Source organism: Schistocerca cancellata, chromosome 2, assembly GCF_023864275.1.
Source record: "Schistocerca cancellata isolate TAMUIC-IGC-003103 chromosome 2, iqSchCanc2.1, whole genome shotgun sequence".
Classification (NCBI taxonomy): Eukaryota; Metazoa; Arthropoda; class Insecta; order Orthoptera; family Acrididae; genus Schistocerca; species Schistocerca cancellata.
The window spans coordinates 255,591,616-255,607,098 of NC_064627.1; positions in this window are offsets into that span (position 1 = coordinate 255,591,616).

Below are 15,483 nucleotides of genomic sequence, written 5' to 3' on the forward strand. Positions count from 1 at the left end.
TGAAAAACCCATTGCAAAGAGAACTAAAGGCTATCCAAAAGGATTTCAGGGATTGGAAAGGCTTATTACATCTAATGGGGACTGTTTTGAAGAGGATATGTATTTTCCCATCCATTTTCATGTCATCAGCTATATATTAACACAAATTATCACCTATCTGATCACAAAAAATAGATAGCTACTGATCACTCCGCATTCGAACATTGTGTCCCATATGATTATACACTCAATATACAATCCACAATGGTGGTTTTACACACTCCAGTGGAACAGAATATTTTTCCCTTCTGAATTTCATTGATGTACTGCAGACTGAATATGCTTTTCACTAACCACTTTCATGAAAGCTTCCACAACATGTATTCATACTTTTCTGTCTTCGTATTACTTTGACTTTCACTGTTTCTTCACTTACTGTATTTGAGTATTGAGGTATTTGTGTTTTATTGCTATTACCTGGTACCACAGATTAATCATTTCATGTTAATATATCTCTCTTGAAAGTTATTTGATTTTTGTTTTGGTTTTAGAATATCTTACTGAAATGATGACATTACTGCCATTGATTGTAAATATTATTTATTTCTGCTGTTGGTCAATTATGACTATTAAGCTATTTTTCAAGTGCTACTTTATATGCACAAGAACAAGCCACCAAGATGTCCAGCCATCAGCATATGGCAGGCAACCATAGAGTTTATGACAAGAACAGTATAGGTCAGTTTTCGTTTATACTCAATGACTGGTTTTGGTTAAATAAATATCTTCAGATATACTATTAAAAAGAATAATAAAATATGTCATAAAATATATAAAGTCAGAGTAGCTTCATCATTATACTGTACTATCAAGCACAAAGTGTAACAACACCAACAACTTCAAGAAATAGTAGATTGTGTGGTGTCAAACAAATTGAGGATAGGAATCCATGTCTGGAAACCTCATGATATGGTGCTATAGAGATGTTATAGAGGTCAACATCTGCAGTTCATCCCTTTTGGCAGCAGTGCCAATGGATAGCAATAAGTGATGATGTGGCAGGTATGAACACATTTGCCACCATTCAACATCATGAAGCTGTCAGTCTTACTGTAAAAAGGTCTGCTTGTGGTCATCTGTCACCATAAAGACTCATTTGCTGTCAGAGGGATGGACTAGCAGATGGCATTGGCTCCTATAACCTTGTTGAAGAATGATGTATCTTGAGATGGGTTTTTGTACTCAGCTTGTTCCTCATGATATCTTACACTAACCCTTGAAGTTCACAGACATAATTTTTTATGCCTTGTATATTTTATGTCTTTTCTTTAGTCTTTTATTAAATGGTTACTTTAAATGAAGCAGTCACCAAGTGTAAAGAAAAATCAACATGAGTTTTTGATAATCAGTGGCTGTATTTGCATATACACTAAGTCTGAAATAATACATGTACTGTATGTTCTTGAGTTGTACTCTTTACAGGCTGTTGGTTTTGACTACAAGAGATATCCAAATGTTCATGCCTGGTTTGAAAGAGCAAAGATGGCAATAAAGTCATAGGAAGAGATTTATCATCTAGATGCCATGGTATTCAAAAAGTGGTATGATGATGCAGGTGCTGGTGATGAAAAATAGCCTTCTGTGTTATAAACAGTCTTCGCCATGTTGCCTTCAGATTATCATCATAGGACTTCCTATTTGTATTAGAAAAGAAAACATTTCATGTGTACAAATAATCCAGTTAATTCCAACTGTTTATGATTACATTTCTCAAAATGCTTGCAATTTTTAATGAATGTATATCAAATAAACTGAATGATCTGCTATTTTCACTAAAATATTTTCCGTTAGTGCTTACATGCACAACAACAAAAAAATATGTAGTTTATGACAATTGGTTCAACTTGGTGAGGCAATTCTATGATGCAAAAGGATATTTTGAAAGATTCATTGATATTTTACCATTACTATTTCCACTGTTACGCGATCTGTCTTAGTAACAGGTCATACTTTTCATTGTATTTAATTATGTCCCTTATGTGTAAATTGTAGGTAAAGAGGGTAGAAAGGAAAGGGAAGGGAAATGACCATTGATGTCAGCTGCATCAGGACTCTATGTGGAATCAGCAGGGATGATTGAAAATGTGTGACAGACCAGAATTTGAATCTGGTATCTCATGCTTACTAGACAGTTGCATGAACCACTGTGCCACCCAGACAGTGTTTATCGCATCTGCGTGGACTGTTTCAGTACACCTCTCATCTGACCAAAGTTCCCACCTGGTGGCACCTACACATAGTCACTGCCCATGTCCTCCATGCTTGCTACTTTGAGATTCCTGCATGAGATCAGATACAATCATTCATCTGCACTGAAGAAGGTGATTTCCGATTAAGGCAAATCATTTATATGTTCCAAAAGAACAGACGCCACACATTCATGCAATTATATATCTCATTATTTGAAGAGTGCCATTGAAATTATTACCATTTTAGCCATTGAATTAATGTCAATTGCAGATGATTATTTCTGACACATGTACCACCAATTAGTGTTCTTTGATTTAACTCAGTATCCATAGCATAGAATACACAAGTAAAAATAAAGACATATAAAAAGATCAAGCAGCTGCCTGTATCATTTGCTGTGTACCTTTGATTAAATTAGATTAGATGCAGTTTTTGTTCCATAGGCCCAAAAAATTAGATGATTCTCATGGGTGTGGAACAGGTCAGAAAGTATAACACAAAAACATAAATCATTTGAATATAATACTTACTACCCTGATCATTTGTCAGGAGATTGTCAAAATAGGTGAATAGAATACAGTAAACTGGAACAGCTAATATTTACAGAATTAACATGCTGCCAGAGTGAAACATTGGTATGCACTACTAATAAATTTATCATACACAAAGTACCTAATCTTTACTGTTGTGACCAAGTGCTGTCAAAACCGAACCCTAACAAACATTTTTACTTAAGCTGGCTTAACAGTCTCCGTTAGGAGATTCATCTATAGAGTAGAAGGAGTTGCCTATTAAAAAGTCTTTCAAACTCTCTTCAAACCATGCTTTATCTGAAACCAAGTTTTTAATGGTTGCTGTCAATTGATTTAAAATGTGTGTTCCTGAATACTGGACCCCTTTTTGGACCAAGATAAATGATTTTATGTCTTTTGTGGATTGTTCTTATTATAGTACTGATACTATGTATTGAGTTATTGGTTGGCAATAGAGATGTATCACTTGCAACAAATTTCATTATGAAATAAATATACTAAGAAGCAGTGGTTAGAATACAAAGTTCCTTGTACTGATTTCTACATGATGTTCTTGAATTTACACCGCAAATGATTCTTATCACACACATTTGCATCCTAAAAACTTTTGTTTGGTTTGCTCTGTGATAATGTTATAACTCAGTAAAAATGCTACTGTTATTCATGATTTTCTTCATTAACTTTTAGGAGAAGTTTTTTTTGTGTGCCCACAACTGATCAAGTTGGGTTGAAATCTGTCATCGCTGCTGGTTACAACCATTGAATCCCATGGTGATGTCAGGTTGCAGCTTCACAGCTTAACTGGTGGTAGGAATGATTTCTTCAATATGAGGCTGCGACCCTGAAATTTGTCACAAAAAAAGGAGAGAAATGGAGAGATTAAAGGAAAGTGCAGCTGTGTAATACCTACTTAAAAAGCAAATGTTACTGTTAAAAGTTGCTCAGGATACTAAATATAATTTACTCCCCTCTTCTGTTGAATAATAATTTTAGAATAAATACATTTTGTTCTATGACTGGCAATGATGCCAGTAATGTATTTCAGCATCTTTGTCTGCATCCATACTCACAGTGAGACGTGTAGCTTGGGGTAGTTCTCATTGCACCATATATAGGAGTTTCATCCTGTTCCATTTATATATGAAGCACGGGATGAACAATGACTTCAGTGCTTCTGTGTATGTTGTAATCAGTGAAATTTTGTTTTTGGGATCTTTACAGGAGTGATACACGGGTGCTGTTATAATTCTAGATCTGTCTCTTAATACTCGTTTCTGAAACTTTGTAAGTGGGCTTTTTTGGGAAGGGACGAGAGAGGGAAGGGAGTTAGATATCTATCTTCAAGCATTTACCAGTTCAGATTTTTCAGCATTTCCACAACGCCCACCCTTGCATCGAACAAAGCTGATCATTCATGGTGCCATTCTTTGAATATATTGAACATCCCATGTTAGTCCACTTTGTGTGGGTCCCACACATGTGGGCAGTATTCTAAGATGGGTATCACCAGTGATTTATAAACAGTTTCAATTGTACATTGCATTTTCTCAGTATCCTGCCATTTAACTGAAGTCTGCCATGTGCTTTACTGATGAATGATCATATGTGGTTATTCTGTTACATATCCCCACAAAATGTTACACCCAAGTAATTGTATGTGAACTGCATTTTATTTGCCTCATGACATACCTTTACAACCCATGTGGTTTGTGGACAGAGTTGACTGGTTCCAGTGAAGTCATTGATACTGCTGTCATAAGATACTACTGCTGCATCTGTGAGTAGCCAGATATCAGCACATGTCTCAGAAACAAGGAGTGAAGCTGCAAGGTGGAAGGGCAGCCTGCAGAAGAGACACAGAGCAATAGTCAAGCTAAACAGTTCTGGCTGACAGTCCTGAGACTGGTTTGATGCAGCTCTCCATGCTACTCTATCCTGTGCAAGCTTCTTCATCTCCCAGTACCTACTGCAACCTAAACCTACATCCTTCTGAATCTGCTTAGTGTATTCATCTCTTGGTCTCCCTCTACGATTTTTACCCTCCACGCTGCCCTCCAATACTAAATTGGTGATCCCTTGATGCCTCAGAACATGTCCTACCAACCGATCCCTTCTTCTGGTCAAGTTGTGCCACAAACTTCTCTTCTCCCCAATCCTATTCAATACTTCCTCATTAGTTATGTGATCTACCCATCTAATCTTCAGCATTCTTCTGTAGCACCACATTTCGAAAGTTTCTATTCTCTTCTTGTCCAAACTATTTATCGTCCATGTTTCACTTCCATAAATGGCTACACTCCATACAAATACTTTCAGAAACGACTTCCTGACACTTAAATCTATACTCAATGTTAACAAATTTCTCTTCTTCAGAAACGTTTTCCTTGCCACTGCCAGTCTACATTTTATATCCTCTCTACTTCGACCATCATCAGTTATTTTGCTCCCCAAATAGCAAAACTCCTGTACTGCTTTAAGTGTCTCATTTCCTAATCTAATCCCCTCAGCATCACCCGACTTAATTCGACTACATTCCATTATCCTCGTTTTGCTTTTGTTGATGTTCATCTTATATCCTCCTTTCAAGACACTGTCCATTCCATTCAACTGCTCTTCCAAGTCCTTTGCTGTCTCTGACAGAATTACAATGTCATCGGCGAACCTCAAAGTTTTTATTTCTTCTCCATGGATTTTAATACCTACTCCGAATTTTTCTTTTGTTTCCTTTACTGCTTGCTCAATATACAGATTGAATAACATAGGGGAGAGGCTACAACCCTGTCTTACTCCCATCCCAACCACTGCTTCCCTTTCATATCCCTCGACTCTTATAACTGCCATCTGGTTTCTGTACAAATTGTAAATAGCCTTTCGCTCCCTGTATTTTACCCCTGCCACCTTTAGAATTTGAAAGAGAGTATTCTAGTCAACATTGTCAAAAGCTTTCTCTAAGTCTACAAATGCTAGAAACATACGTTTGCCTTTCCTTAATCTTTCTTCTAAGGTAAGTTGTAAGATCAGTATTGCCTCACATGTTCCAGTATTTCTATAGAATCCAAACTGATCTTCCCCGAGGTCGGCTTCTACTAGTTTTTCCATTCATCTGTAAAGAATTTGTGTTAGTATTTTGCAGCTGTGGCTTATTAAACTGATTTTTCAGTCATTTTCACATCTGTCAACACCTGCTTTCTTTGGGATTGGAATTATTATTTTCTTCTTGAAGTCTGAGGGTATTTCACTTGTTTCATACATCTTGCTCACCAGATGGTAGAGTTTAGTCAGGACTGGCTCTCCCAAGGCCGTCAGTAGTTCCAATGGAATGGTGTCTACTCCGGGGGCCTTGTTTCGACTCAGGTCTTTCAGTGCTCTGTCAAACTCTTCACGCAGTATCGTATCTCCCATTTCATCTTCATCTACATCCTTTTCCATTTCCATAATATTGTCCTCAAGTACATCGCCTTTGCATAGACCCTCTATATACTCCTTCCACCTTTCTGCTTTCCCTTCTTTGCTTAGAACTGGGTTTCCATCTGAGCTCTTGATGTTCATACAAGTGGTTCTCTTATCTCCAAAGGTCTCTTTAATTTTCCTATAGGCAGTATCTATCTTACCCCTAGTGAGATAAGCCTCTACATCCTTACATTTGTGCTGTAGCCATCCCTGCTTAGCCATTTTGCACTTCCTGTCGATGTCATTTTTGATACGTTTGTATTCCTCTTTTGCCTTCTTCATTTACTGCATTTTTATATTTTCTCCTTTCATCAATTAAATTAAATATTTCTTCTGTTACCCAAGGATTTCTACTAGGCCTCATCTTTTTACCTACTAGATCCTCTGCTGCCTTCACTACTTCATCCCTCAAAGCTACCCATTCTTCTTCTACTGTATTTCTTTCCCCCATTCCTGTCAATTGTTCTCTTATGCTCTCCCTGAAACTCTGTACAACCTCTGGTTCTTTCAGTTTATCCTGGTTCCATCTCCTTAAATTCCCACCTTTTTGCAGTTTCTTCAGTTTTAATCTACAGGTCATAACCAATAGATTGTGGTCAGTGTCCACATCTGCCCCTGGAAATGTCTTACAATTTAAAACCTGGTTCCTAAATCTCTGTCTTACCATTATATAATCTATCTGATACCTTTTAGTATCTCCAGGGTTCTTCCATGTATACAACCTTCTTTCATGATTCTTAAACCAAGTGGTAGCTATGATTAAGTTGTGATCTGTGCAAAATTCTACGAGGCAGCTTCCTCTTTCATTTCTTAGCCCCAATCCATATTCACCTATTACGTTTCCTTCTCTCCCTTTTCCTACACTCGAATTCCAGTCACCCATGACTATTAAATTTTCATCTCCCTTCACTATCTGAATAATTTCTTTTATTTCATCATACATTTCTTCAATTTCTTCGTCATCTGCAGAGCTAGTTGGCATATAAACTTGTACTACTGTAGTAGGTGTGGGCTTCATATCTATCTTAGCCACAATAATGTGTTCACTATGTTGTTTGTAGTAACTTACCCGCATTCCTATTTTCCTATTCATTATTAAACCTGCTCCTGCATTACCCCTATTTGATTTTGTGTTACCCTGTAGTCACCTGACCAGAAGTCTTGTTCCTCCTGCCACCGAACTTCACTAATTCCCACTATATCTAACTTTAACCTATCCATTTCCCTTTTTAAATTTTCTAACCTACCTGCCCGATTAAGGGATCTGACATTCCACGCTCCGATCCATAGAATGCCAGTTTTCTTTCTCCTGATAACGACATCCTCTTGAGTAGTCCCCATTCGGAGATCCGAAAGGGGGGACTATTTTACCTCCGGAATATTTTACCCAAGAGGACGCCATCATCATTTAATCATAGAGTAAAGCTGCATGCCCTGAGGAAAAATTACGGCCGTAGTTTCCCCTTGCTTTCAGCCATATGCAGTACCAGCACAGCAAGGCCGTTTTGGTTATTGTTACAATGCCAAATCAGTCAATCATCCAGACTGTTGCCCTTGCAGCTACTGAAAAGGCTGCTGCCCCTCTTCAGGAACCACACATTTGTCTGGCCTTTCAACAGATACCCCTCCGTTGTGGTTGTACCTATGGTACGGCTATCTGTATCGCTGAGGCACACAAGCCTCCCCACCAACGGCAAGGTCCATGGTTCATGGGGGTGGGGCTAGAGGGGGAGGGGGTGGGTGGGAAATTTTGCACAAACATAAAATTTACTAAAAACATAAAGAACCATCTCAGTAATTGTCCAAAACAATTCATTCCCAAAGTATCAAAACACACTGTTGCCCAACTATCATTGATGTCCAGCTATCACTCTCCATTTGATAGAAGATAAATCTGGTCAGTTGACAACATACAGAATCTAGATGAAAAATTGTAATTTTGTTTTGAGTTTATAAGAAACAAGATACCAAGCAATGATGAACTCACATCCACATGTACTCTTGTCCCAACTTAAAATTCTAAAGACCAACACACCATTCATGCCAAAAATAAATTCATGAAACAGCCTAAATACAGAGTACATAAAAACTGAAATGATACTAGAATGTTTTTCTTTTTGTATTTGTGAACAACAGGTCCATCAAAAAAAAGTTTTTAGTGAGCCAAAACAATGGAACCTGCACAGATAACAAGCAATCATAAACTAATGTCCCTAGGCATAGTGAATCTATTTTCTAATGTACCTACCACAGTTACCTTAAAAAATTATAAAGGGCAAACTCTTTAAATATAAAATTATTTCTGGTCCTGAAATTAAAGGATTACTTTGATTTATAGGATTAATACTTAATCACAGCTTTTTAAATTTAATGGTAGACCATTTGTACTATCTATTGTTCTAGCCATAGACAGCAGCATATCCACCCTGTTAGCAAACCTTTCCACCGGTAAACTACAAAATGAATTTTGTAGCTGATTGTTCTGTCATTAGAAACATTGCATGTAACCATACATACTTAGTTTGCACAGTAATGTTTGTACAAGGAACAGAAGAATATATCAATAATATGTGCAAGTTGTTCAGTTCCCAGTATAAAAAAATTAAAATTCACCATAGAACTTGAACACAGACTGACTACAAACTTCCTTGATCTCAAGGTTAGCTTTAGAGATAAATCATTGATATGATCTGTACAGGAGATCCACCACCAAAAACACTACTATATGTAACTCCCTATCCCACAGGCATTCACACAAAATTGCTCTTCCAAGATGAATGACACTTAATAAGGTCAAATTGCAGTTATTTTCAGTGAGAATGGTCACACCTCATACAACATAGATTCCCTTTATAAAAGAAATGTAAAACAGAATGACACAGTGCCTACTACATCAAATACTAATAATTCTTAATAAGAAAGTGTACCATTGTCTGGAATTTGTTGGCAACCTCTCACATAAAACTGTAAATAGTTTCAAACAATTCAACGGGAATATTAGTTTTTATTCAAAAAGACTTATCACTCCTGATATTAAAAAAATTAAATAGCACAGAAAAATTGCCTTTATATGTGATCATATGCAATCAGCCTACATAAGTTACAGTGGCAGGAATTTTAGAGTGAGATTTAATTATAATTTTACAGCTTTTTGGCTCCGACGACCAAAAAATTCAGCAGTAGTTGGCCATTTGCTTGAAACTGGACGCATTTTATGGCAATACTGTAAATGACTGGAATGTCCTACATATATAAAACAAAAACAGAAACGTTTAGGAATTTTCAGTCCTAAAATTATGGTCCCCATTACACTTAATAAAATGACAGACAGCAAATACACTTGAGTTCACAATATTGTAAAGAAATTTTGGCGGAAAGGATTCGAACCACTGTAAACTCTTATTTCATCTAACAGTTTTTTGTTGCTTCAAAATCAACTCATCTCTGTATATTTTATGGTAAAAAATCTATATATATCACATGTCATTATGATTTAAGTAATTTTTTGTAGTAGTAAGAAAATTATAGTCTTTGATACCAGTCTGGCTTTCCCAGTGTCCTGTATCTATAGAGTAGAACTACTTTAAAATGTAAAGTTGTTATCAACTCGAAGGTTGGTATGAACACCATACTGCTTTACTAGACATGGTCCTCTTACAAGTGATACGCCATTGCCTTCCTCTCTTCTGTACACTGCCTTACCCAACCGGTGACCTACAGTTTAACATGGACTCTGAACCATGGTACAACTCAACATTTTTCACAATAACAAACATTGTCAGATGTGAAGGAAATTGTTACTGGCAGATTAAAGTCCTAACACCGACCAGTGATCAATGCTGGGATCTCCTGGTTAGTAGTTTGGCACTTCAAAACTAAGCCAACAGAAGCTAACACATCACACTTGATGTTTATTTCCAATGTTTTCATAGTCACTCTGTTGATAACATTTGTGCAATCAAACCAAACAACTTAGAACTTAGAGGGATTTCAGCATGGACTTGCAGTGAAGCAGATGCAACAAACAGGTATTTTATAGCACTGTGCCATGTTGCTTTACTGATGCTGAAATGTTCTTACATTTATATAACAACATAACATCCCACATATAAATCTGCTTCATGACAAAAAGCTTCAGATGAGTCTTTAAAACCATGATGATGGATGGACCCTTTGCTTTAAAATATGTATTAGAAATAAGAACCTAAGAAACTGAAACAAAGACAGTCATGTGACTAGAGGGCCATGCATTCCCATTCTAGACATATTTGCTTCATATCAGGGTTCAGCTTTGGCTTGTGATGTTGCCAAAATGATGGACATGGCTAATTAGACTTAACTAATGCAAAGAAGATGCCTCAGGGGTAAACTCCGTGCATGCACAATACACTGTGCTGTTTCAAACAAAAATAATGACCTGTTGCTATGAGCAGTGTAGCACTCATCGTGCCAGAAGGGATCTCACATCAGAGCAGTTGCAGTCAGAAACAGACAGCTGTACCCCTTCTCTGAGTTGATCGTAGTACAACATTTTACATAGTTTCTAGTTATCATGTTAGTTGCTACAAAACATGTATTTGTCCATTTATTTGCATTTCTGCATGCATTCAATGTGAAATTGTCTAATTTTACTGTGGTTTCCAGCTCGCATTCAAAGAGAAAGGGCATAATTATTGTGTGATATTTACAGTGTGCTGTAGCACATTAGCATATGATAGGCCCCCTGCATTCATCATGAACTGCTCTGAAAAATGTTCTACATGGCAGCTGACAAAGATTTAAATAACTGTTTAGGACATTGAGACATTTTTTATTGAATTTGACTTGAAAAATCAATAAAATGATTCATAATGATGTGACTGCTTGTTTCATGAGAGTTTGACAGGTCAACAAAAGAAATTTTACAGTACTGTTCCACACAATACACATTTATGTGGATTAATTTTTCTAGTTTAGAAATGTACAAACCCTTCTGACTCTTCTACACCCTAACACTCACAAAAATGGTATTTTTTCTTGTGTTTCCTTAGCATAGCAGAGGCCTCTGATCTTATGAATGGTTTATTCACTATTCCAGTCAGACTCAATTAAAAACATTTCAAAATCATTAACAGGTATTTAACCCTCCTACTACCAGGATTTTTTTGTGTCATTGAGTTATACTGAGGTCATATAGAACACAAGTAATTTACACCTTATATATTGAGAGTATTTTAATGAATTAACTTAAAAAGATACTTTATACTGGTTCAGCATAACAGTAATGACTCTATTTTAAAAAATATAACATTCAAGGAACAAACAAACAAAAATTAAATTGGGGTCTTACTGACCCCAGCAATACTCAGTGCACAAACCATGAGTAAATTTTAATGTGTTGAAAATATAAAACTGAGCAAAACAGCATTGGATACAACTGACAGAGAGAGAGAGAGAGAGAGAGAGAGAGAGAGAGAGAGAAGTCATATACGTATTTTGAGGTAAAAATAAATAAATAATACCTTATCCATATACTGAAACCAGTGACACTGGGAAGGATAGAATAGCAAAACTAATAAATTTTACACTCAAGAAACAAACAAAGAATTTATGTTGGAGTCATACTGACACCAGTGGTACTCAGGGAAAAACTATGAATAAATTTTAGTGCATTGGGAATATAGAATAAAGAAAAGATTATTGGATACAGTTGAATCTGTGGTGTCACCGCCAGACACCACACTTGCTAGGTGGTAGCCTTTAAATCGGCCGCGGTCCATTAGTATACGTCAGACCCGCGTGTTGCCACTGTCAGTAATTGCAGACCGAGCGCCACCACACGGCAGGTCTAGAGAGATGTACTAGCACTCATCCCAGTTGTACAGACAACTTTGCAAGGAACGGTTCACTGACAACTACGCTCTCATTTGCCAAGACGATAGTTAGCATAGCCTTCAGCTACATTTGCTACGACCTAGCAAGGTGCCGTATTCAATTGATATTGAGATTCTATTAATGTATCATCAAGAGCGATGTTCTACAAATGTGGATTAAAGTTAAGTATTCCAGAAGCTACGTACTTTTCTTTATAGCATTCATTACGTATAGCATTCATTACGTATCCTGTTTCAGACCTCACGCCAGCCTGCGTGAGTTTAAGTGCGTGCCTTTCGGCTTCCTCTCATTGTGTCTAGGCTGTCTTGTCTAGACACAACAGAATCAGAGGGAGAAAGTTGTATATTTTGAAAATAATAGTTTTTTAAACAATGGAGATATATATTACCAATATTTTTATGGGGTCATATTGACCTCAATATTACTAGGAGGGTTAAATCATTAATACTTTGTTTGACCTCTCTGTATAGCCTTTCATAATATTCATTAGTGGTTGTCAGTATCTGAGTCTTATCAGAGTGAATCCAGTGGTCTCATATTTGCAAAGCATGTTCTACAAAAGGTGATCTGTCAGTTTCTTCCCTTCTACAGATACTCTTTTGTCCTTATAGCAGTTTTTTGACAGTTGTATTAGTAGTACCTTCATGCACATCTCCTCAATTACACAGTATTTTGTAAATTTCTGCTTTTTGCAGCTGATTGCGAACATTGTTGGGAGACTGAGTGTTTCTGTATCTTGTGTGTGGGATTACAATGATATTCCATTTTCTCAAAATCTTTGCTATGCAGTCAGTCTGTAATGAACAGCAGGAGAATTCAGAATTCTGCAGATGCCTGTTCATCACTAGCATCTTTTTGCAACTGTTTTGCAATGATCTTTTTTTTTTTGCCCCCCCTCAGCAGAACCCAATTTTCTGGAACACATTGGTGAGATATTCAAATTTCATGCACAACACCTGCAGTTTCCAGATGTTCCTTGCTAGATCTACTATCATTTTTATAAAACCTCACTTTTGTTGTGGGTGGTGACTTGAACCACAGTATAGATTACGGTTCTCCATAGAGAACTAAATCTTCAGATTAATCTCATAGAGGTGTTCATGTAAGCAACCTAGGGCCTCTCTGCCATGTCTCCACAACACAAGTGTACCATCCAAGTAACGGAATCATGTATTTGCTTTTTTTTCCTGGCGATTCTTGATCCCTGGACTTTGGATTTTCACATAAAGAAATTTGCTGTTGTTGATCTTAAGGGATTCCTTGTAGTCATGCCATCAGTCTATTCATAAAACTCATAATTTGATTTGAAGTATGTTGTCGAGAGACAATACTTTAATAGTTCTACCCAGAATATTTTATTTATTTATTTTATTTTATTTATTCATCTATGGATAATAAATATAGTATGGATGTTGTCTAAGTGTACATGTAAATTTATGGAAAGTCATGTCAAGGAAATGGAACATACAAATATGTAAATAAAAATTAAACAATGGAAAATCCAGGATGGAATGTAACAATATGAGAGAAGGAAAGCTGCTACTCACCATATAGCAGAGATGCTGAGCCACGATAGGCGCGCGCGCGCGCACACACACACACACACACACACACACACACACACACACACACACACTCACGCAAGCGCAACTTGCACACACATCTGTAGTCTCAGAGGGCTGAAACTACACTGTAATTTCACATTTATGATGGATTCTGAGAGCAGCAATGAAATTTGTTTTCTTACTTGTTAGAAATATTTGACCTTTTTTTTCAGCTTATATTGTGACTTCCATGAGTATGCTTAGGTGGGAACCTAAGACAATAGCTTAAAGTGCTGTGACTGAATGAGCGGCAATGACATTTAGACAGGAAAATCCCTAAAAGCAGACCCCCATTTGGCTTTTTATTTTAGAAAATGGAAAATAGTAACAAAATATGATTTTAAAGAATGTAATATCTACTTCATAATATAATGCATCATTTACATTTTAGTAATAGGAAATAAAAATTATTATGAAAAAGGTATTTTAGAAAACTTTACACTTAGTGAGTTTCAAAAATAGCAGCCAGAATCAGTCTCCATGTCAGATAGTCAAAATAACACTAAACCAGAGAAAACATAATCTAGTTTCAAAGTAAGTAAAATGAAACATCTTCCAGAAGATCATAGAATTTCAGTGCGTTTCCTTTGCTGTATTCAAGAGCCCTGTTATAGTTTGTTCCTGTAGGATCTATTTTTGACAGTTTGGCTTTGTGTTATTGAAAAACAACTCCACATTTTGCCAGCAGTGTCATCTTTGAATGGGTGTTCAGTGTTATTTCTCTTTGTCATTGTTCATAATTCATTGAGAGTAAACATGGAGACAGAGATTTCCAAAGGAAGACAACACTAAAACAATTTTCTTCAAGATCTTTACCATAAAGTGTAAATTTCTCTCTTTTTGCCTTTGCTGCTTCTGCAGGTCTACTGAGCATCCTGTAGGACTCCCACATAAGAGTTGGTTTTTTTCACTGGCCTTCTGCCAACTTACCTGTTTTTGAGCTACATCAAAAGCTTTAGTCATGTTAGACAGACTCCACTTTCTTTGATCAACCCTCCCTATTACCCTCCTGAAATCAGCAAGAAAATTCCTAGAGAATAAGAGTGTTTAATAATACAGGAAGATTTTAAACATAAAATGTAAGGTTTCTAGTTTAAGCAACTTCAGCAAGTCCAGTTTAGGCAACTTCAGCAGATCCATTTTATGTAAATAAAGCTTACACTTTGAAACAGAATAATTTTTAACCATACATCTAAATCAAAATATAAAAAAGTTTGACACAACAAATGCATCAAAGTACAAAAGAACTGCTGCATGTAAATATCATATCAGACATTACCATGAGAAACACCAATTTTCCATATAGTGCTATGCATTTACACTCTGTGTAAATAACTACATTTCAGATAATTTGTTTGGCATACATCTGATAGCATTCAGTATACAGGGCTTGTTTTTACCACTGTGCTAATGAACATTCATCTGTAAAGTAGATCAAACATATCCAGTAGAAACTATTCTAGAAGCTGCAGGTTTCACTTCATACATACATTTCACTGTATGAAGTAGTAATATGAAAAAACACTAAACATGATTTTCACAAAAAAGCTCAACTATCACAAATAAATAAAATTTTCAGAGGAGACATTTTTCACACATAAGTAGGCAAATTTTCAAAGAAGCAGCAATGCTTTAAATGGTCAATAAAAATCAATTGTTTCCAATCTGGAAGTTAACTCGGTTTACATGCACACAGGTGACACACAGTGTTTTCCCATTGGCCTTCCAGCTCTGGTTTTTCATTGGACACTTGGTTATAGCTGGGACAACATGGTGAGGATAGTGCAAAACCC